This window comes from Mastigoproctus giganteus, chromosome 14 (genome assembly GCF_048544385.1).
Source record: "Mastigoproctus giganteus isolate SK-2022 chromosome 14, ASM4854438v1, whole genome shotgun sequence".
Taxonomy (NCBI): domain Eukaryota; kingdom Metazoa; phylum Arthropoda; class Arachnida; order Uropygi; family Thelyphonidae; genus Mastigoproctus; species Mastigoproctus giganteus.
In genome coordinates this window covers 78368907-78376625 of record NC_143588.1, presented here as the reverse complement: position 1 = coordinate 78376625, position 7719 = coordinate 78368907, and positions in this window count along the sequence as shown.

Genomic DNA, 7719 nt, shown 5'->3' with positions numbered 1-7719 from the left:
TCTCCTTTTTATTAACTCCACTCAATGGGTGGACCGACTTTCCTCCAGATAGGAAAATTATCTTTTACAGATTCTATTTAGTCACCAGCCAGTGTATTGAAGAGTAGTGATATGAATGCCAAAGAAAAATTACACCCTGTGTAATCTGCCCACTCACTTATAACAGAACTTTCTGGCCATAAATTATATTTTGTTTTAATGGAAGGGATGAAATTTTGGAAAATAAACTCTTAAATTTTCAAACAGAATTATCTGTACTCCCCCAATCTCATTTCATAAAACAGACAAACTATTTTCCAAAAGACATTAATTTATACATTGATTTAAAACAATTTACAGACAAAATATAATGGAAAAATTATGCTTTAGTTTCATTGCACTAAATCAATCTTATTTTTGACATAATCCAGAATATTTTAAATAGATGAATCATTTGGGCAGTTTGTGCTTAAAGTTTATGCTGATTTGTAGAAAGTTTTTTTCTTTTAACTACAGTAATTTTTCCTGCTGCCTGAGCCTCTATTTCAGTTTTCCTTCAATAGGATGCTTGATAGTGTTTGCCAGTTACATACAGTCAGCTCACCAACAATGAAATAACAGCAGCAATTCATTGCCATTCACTTCTTCATAAGAAATTGTATAATTTTTCTTGTGTTACATATTTTTTATTTATGAAGATGCTTCCATGCAGTGAGAAAACCCTGCTATGGCAGAATATTAAGTCAAAAGAAAATGTATTGCAAACTATATATTGAACATTGAACTATATAAACAAGCTGTATAAAATATAGATGATCTTGCACACTGCTAATTTGTATTCTGGGTTATTTCAGAAAATAAGTAATGGATTTTTTTTTTTTTTTTTTTAATTCTATACAAATTTAAATTAATGTAAATCGGATTTATTAAACTTGAAGAATATGTGATTACAGTATAAATATATATCATAAAGTCAATGAAATCTCGTGTTAAAAAAATGAAATGGAAATGTATATCATTTGTGCATGAATAGTAAAGAATTTTTATGTTTAATTTAATGTTGAATACAAATGATCTAATAGCAAAAATTTATTTATCACATAAAATAATTAGGCACTTGTAAATTTACCCTGTGACCCTGTCCAAATTATTGGGTGGCATATATTTTCATGTTCATAGGCCTTCCATGTGATTTTAATGCAAGAAATACAGTAGAGGTCTCATTAAATTTTACTGTACTTCATCAGATAAGGTAGTTCTAAAACAAAACAAATTAATTCAGTGATTCTGCCCAAAACTTGTAGATTCTGTTCTCTTAGCTACCTATTTTAGATAGTTTCTCACAATATTTTTTCATAGATTACTAAGAATATTAAGATATTAAGAATTTTTGCATAATTTTGTCACTACTTAAAAAGTCAATTAGGCATTTTCAACATAATCTAGAATTTGTGCAATAATTCCACTCTTAACTTTCACTTCATTTCAATAACTAAAAACAAAAAAATTCAACTGAAAGTTAACATAATTTATTAATGATTTTTTTAAAACATTATGAAGGCTAGTGATGTTCCCAGCTCATCCAATATCAAAATGATCAGACAAATAGCTATATAGTAATGTGGTAATTTAAATAATAATTGAAGATATTATTGTAATGATAATATAAGTTCCTAATTTACATAAATCAGAATTTTTTTTTTTAATTATCTTTATCAGTTAGGCATTTTTAAAGTATTTTGCATATTATCTGTTTGTATTTCCCTTAACTTTATTGAACTGTTTTCGCTTTAGAATATGTGTATTAATAAAGAACTTTTCTATTCTAGCAGTTAATATGATAATCAACATTTAACTGTTCTGTTTATACATCTTGCAGAATTTAAACTAAATGGAAGAATGTGGGTGATGAATATTTCATGAGATTGTCAGTATTTAAACTTGCATCATTTTTAAAATATGCAAGGTCTGTTCAGAAAGTATGGAGATCTATATTGTAGGAAAAAAATATATATACATTTTATTCACAGATAAGCTTAATCTCCTTTGATGTATGCTTCTTTGGCAGCAAAACATTTCCCCTAATGTCTTTGCCATTTTCTGAAATTCCTTTTAAAGTCATCAGTCACAGTTGAACATGAACCAAAATACGATCCTCTGAACACTCATAACTCTCAACTGATGATCACTTTTTAAATTGATGGAACCATTTAAAAATTTACACAGCTCATGGCATCATCACCAAATGCTATTTTAAGTGATTTTAATGTTTCACTTGCCGTTTTCTCAAATTTGTATGCAAAATGTAATGTAATGCCTGTTCACTCTTCAGGTTGTTCCTAATATGATGAAATGCAAAGCAAGACAAAGAATCTTTCTGCAGAAGTTTGGAGAAAATGCCGTGAGCTACAAACCTGTCCAGATATGCATGTACATAGACCTTTTCAGCAAATATCACTTCACTACCCAATGCCTTATACTGTATATACAAAATTCTTCTCAATACTTTTGAAGCAAACCTTGTACCTATCATATGAACAGATTTTTTTTTCTCTTAATATCAACATTTTATAAAAGTTATAATTTAAAATACAAATAATGTAATCTTAAGTTCTACAACAGAGAATTTGAAACTAACTCATAATAATCCCATTTTTCTCCTAAAATTATATATATAAAGTGAATTGCTATTAATCATATGTAAAGATACTTTAATCCATATTAAAGTTTTGAGTTAGGAGACTATCTCTAAGAAATAAAAACACAAGACCTAAAATATGCGTCAGTATTTATTTATTTATTATTTTTTTTTTAACTGCATTTCTTGAAGTACCATCCTGTGTGTGGATACCATGTTATAATTTTCTGTTGTAATAATAATAAAAAAAAGACTAAATTTATCATACTTTGAACTGTTTAATTTTCAAAATACATATACAATCAAAAAGCTTTTACTAGTTAACCATTTGTACTTAACTCATAACTTTTTTTTTTTTTTAAACAGCCACAAATTTCACATCCATTTGTGAAGTGATATGCAATGATTTTTTCCTACCAAGATATGCAACTATTTTTTCAGAAATATTGTTGTTTATAAAAATGAGCAGGTCATTTTGCTTTTAATTTTAAATTTGTTTGGTAGCACCATATTTAAATAAATATTTTAAACGGATCACATGGCATAGATATTTAATTTAGGATATTACATTTATGTTATGGTCATGGAGATATTAATTTTGGCAACATCTGAAATTTGTGAATTTTGTTACACTGTACATTTTGTTTTTGTTGTGTTCTGCTGTACTATAACATTATTCTGCATTTGAATGTTAAAGCATTTAAATTTAGAGCATTTGAAATTCACTACTTTTGCTTAAGATATTGAAAATGTGTTTTTGTAAAGAATAATCAGAATAATAAAGTTAGTTTTTTTTTTCTGTGTGTCTCTTTTTTAGCATGAATGTAATGACAGAAGCATAGGACTATTAAACTAAAAAAAATGCAATGGCTCAAATATTTTTTTAATATATTTTATTTCTACCATAATTTATTGCAGAAATTACATTTAAAGCCCCACAGATATAAGAATGAGTTTTTTTTTTTTTTTCTGCTCATGTTTTTCTAAAATTATTCATTGAATTTCATTTGACACAGGTATGTTCAAAATATAATTCACCCAAGAATTAGCCTTGCTGCATAGCTCATTATCCTATTCAACCTCTTAAACAGTTTGTAATAACTGCAAATGAAAGAAGGATTGAAGCAATTTCAAGCACTTTCCTACATCAAATTATGTTTTTGAAAAAGTAATGTTAAAGTTATGTTGGTATATTATGCCAAAATAGATCAACAACCAAGACAGCTTACACTAGGATGACCTGATGTCACAGTTTTAATGGAATCATCCCATTCTTGAGTGAGGTATCCACTGTCCTAACAAAGATGAACTAGGACATCAAATAGCTTTTTTTTTTTTTTTTTCTTCTAACAGTGCCATTTTATTTAAAAGTTATATATACACCCTTGCATAAAGGATATAATTGTTATCCTCCCACTGGGTGGAAAAGGCCTGAGTTTGAATCCTTTCAATGACATGAGGTGTGTGCCTCCCCTGCTTCACATTGTTGGCTCATCCAAGTTAGTTGAATCAGATGAAGGGGTTGCATGGTTTTTTTCCCTCTCCCAGACTCAGTTTTTGATTCTAGCAAACTGACTGAAGAAAATATACAATTAGACTTAATATACTGACACCTCATAGCCTTAGTTGCTTTGGCACTCAACACACATATCTACTTTAAGTAGTAGCAGTGTTTGTTTGTTTTTTCTATATTAGCTGTTGGCCATGACCGCATGACAGGAAATCACTGACACTGTTGGAATTAATATCTGTAACGTTCCATTTTATAAAACGTTATATGCAGACCCAGACCAAGATATTTCCACACCCCAGGCAGAAAGATTTTTAGGATATTACATTTATTATATTACATTACTAAGGATATATATATATATATATATATATATATATATATATATACACACACACACATATATATATATATATATACATATATATATATATAGTAGTGCTTTTTTTGGACAGTACGGTGTACCGACACCTTTATTAACAGTGACGTGTGACATTTGGATGCAATGCACTTCGAAATTTGTAATATTCAGTAAATTTTTTTTCACATGTTTACCTACTATTCAAATAGGCTTAAAATTATTTAACTAAATTTGCATTTTTCACTGTCTATTGTTAAGATATTTTCTACATAAAACTATAACTATTTTCATAATTCTAAATTACTCAGTCGGACCTCTGTTTAACGAAGTCCTTTTATAGCAAATTATTTTGATTTCCCTTGGAAGTAACGTTTAAAATACTTTCCGTTGAGCAAAGAAAATTTTCATATAGTGAATGGAATTAACTCGGTTCGCATTTCTGGTCTTCAGGCAATTAGTGCTGCGACGCGAATTAAGAGAGCTAAAGGGATTACCATTCTACAACTGCCACTAAGAGTAGATCAGGTGGTATTCCCAATGGGCTCTGGTCCACCTTCTACTGCAGTGGTGTTCAAACTTTTCCCGTACTGGGGCCATATTCAAAAAAAATTCAACGTTAGATTTCTTTATGCTGATTTAGTTGACTTTCCAGGCGAGGCGTAGGTTGGACACCGCTGTGAACCAATTGTAAGTGCCCCGTTCGAGAATTAGGAGAGAGCGATTTTCTTTTACCCCGAAAAATAATCTGTTCTTTTGCGGATGTGCATTATCGACATCTTTCCGTAAATTTTCCCTATCTCTGTTTACATGATCACAGTACCTGAATATCTGAATGACACTAATATTTTGGACAGTTTCAAAAAGAAAGAAGAAAAAATTCAAATTTAGGAACTAATGACAACATCGATGACGAGAGAAGGAAAACGAGGACAACGAAGGTTTAAACCTAAACAGGAATTGTTGCCATTTGGTGAAAATGAAGTTAGAAAATTGTCAATTAGGCTACAGTTAAACGAAAGAGATACAATTTGTGGATTTTGGGAATACCTAATTGCATTTGATGGATGCTCCAAGTACGATACCAATTTCATCAAGTCAATGTGAATGAGGATTTTCACAAATGAATCTTATCGCCAGCCCAACAAGAGCTTCGTTGATGACAAAAATAGTTTCTTCACTACTGTTTCTTAAAATTGCAGGCCCCTGCTAACCCGCTTCGATCCAGCAAAATATGTCTATTCGTGGCTGCTTTGGAAACATTCAGCACCCGACACACAAAGAGGAAGAAAATAAGTCGGCATAGGGTGTCAGATGAGAACTTAATAAAAATTTGGAATATTCTACAAAAACTTTATGAAATTAATTTTACTTATGTTATTTATTTTTACTTATTATTTTTAGGGTCCGTAGCCTAACACAAAAGACCCTTATAATGTCACTCGGTTGTTTGTCTGTCTGTCGCAGCATTGTATTTCTGGAACCACTCAACCTACTGACTCAAAATTTTGCATGGGTTTGTACATCATGTGGCCCAACATAATGTCATATTGATCGTTGTTGACAAAAATTTGAGAAAAAGAAGGGTAAAATGTGGGTGAACAAAAAATATTGTCGACAACCTATAGCTTATTATACACTGTTGGAAAGAGCTCAACGAGTAGGTTTAAAATATAATTTTAAAATTAAAAATGGCGGCGCCAGACAGGAAAATGTGAGTCATTTTCGTGTCCCCCCTATTTCCGTCGCTAATGGAGCTAAAAATTTAAAAATCATATTAGCTATACATTATTTGATGCTTATCAAGGGAAAACTATTCCAATTGAAATCTATCATTTACTTTTTATGTTGAAAAAAAAAAAAAAAAAAAAATTGCACTTGGATAGCGAGTTCTTTTTACTAAGTAACTCTCCTTTTGGCGACAAGAAAGGTTGCTAAATAGTTAATAATTCTATAAAGGTCATTTATAAATTGAGACGAAAAGTATTTTTTAAAAATTTTCAAAGCCGGAGTTGTCCAAGCAAGGAGGTACTCAGAGCCAGTGTTGAGGCATCAGTGGTGGGTAGGCACCTGTGCGGAGCCTTGTACGGCCCTCACCTGCCAGTCGCTTCTCCCCCAAGAGTTTAATCGCTTCTCCAGAAAAAAGTCTGAGTTGCTTCTCCCACCTTTGTCATTCACAACAACTGGAAACACACACTCTAATAGACATTTTCGTTAGTTCCTTGGTTTTAGGGCAAGCCGGGGTACTGGAAACTTTTTTCAGTTACCATAAAGCTCTCTATTTGAGATACTACACTAACGACCATTCGTGACTATGCACCCTTACATCCAGAGTGCCCAGAGTAGTTGACCGATTTATTTACTTATTTTACTCACATTTAATTAAAGTTTATCAAGCATAAAATATGCTTGATAAACTGTGTTAATATACTAAATTTGTTGTTCTTAATCCAAAAACATTACTACTAAAGTAACAATATCAGGAAAAAAAATTTTTTCAGAGTAAGTACTTTTAATAACCTTTTAATTTTCAATTTTTCCTCATAGCAAAAAATGAGTACCAGCACCTATTTTTTTTACAAAAAAAGCACTGTATATATATATATATTTTTTTTTTTTTTTTTTTCATGATTTGTAAAATTCAGCACTCCTTAAAAGAATGGCACTACGGGCAAGGGCCCTGCCAGCTTATATCTTAATCCAGCACTGGTTATACAATCCAAGTTAAAAAAAACATTTAGTGCAAACTTTCACAATGAAATATTTAGTGATTCAACATCTGTTCCCAATAGACAAGAGTTTTTAAGGTTCAGCAGCACCACCACAAGTCAAGTATAGATTCACTTGTGATAATCACTACATTCCTAACAACTGATGTGGTGTGATGTGCATACACAGCATTGCAGTCCCAGTTTGGCAGATGTGTCTCTTGTTTTTATTTTTTAAAACCTGGTATCCCTACCTTAACACCCTTTGTGAAATTTGAAAGACTATAATATAAAACAGGTGTTGGATGTATTCACAGCATTGGATGTCAATATGTACAGACTCTTAGAGATTACTAAAATTTGTATTAAAGGAATTATGTTCCAATTTTACATACCACCAGCAGTATGCAGCAAGAGGGGAATTCAGCCATTGAATCATTCCTACAGAGGGTTTTTCAATCAACTTCTTTATTCATAGCTTCAAGATCATTATAAAATCTTAATTTAGTGTTCTGATGGGCATATA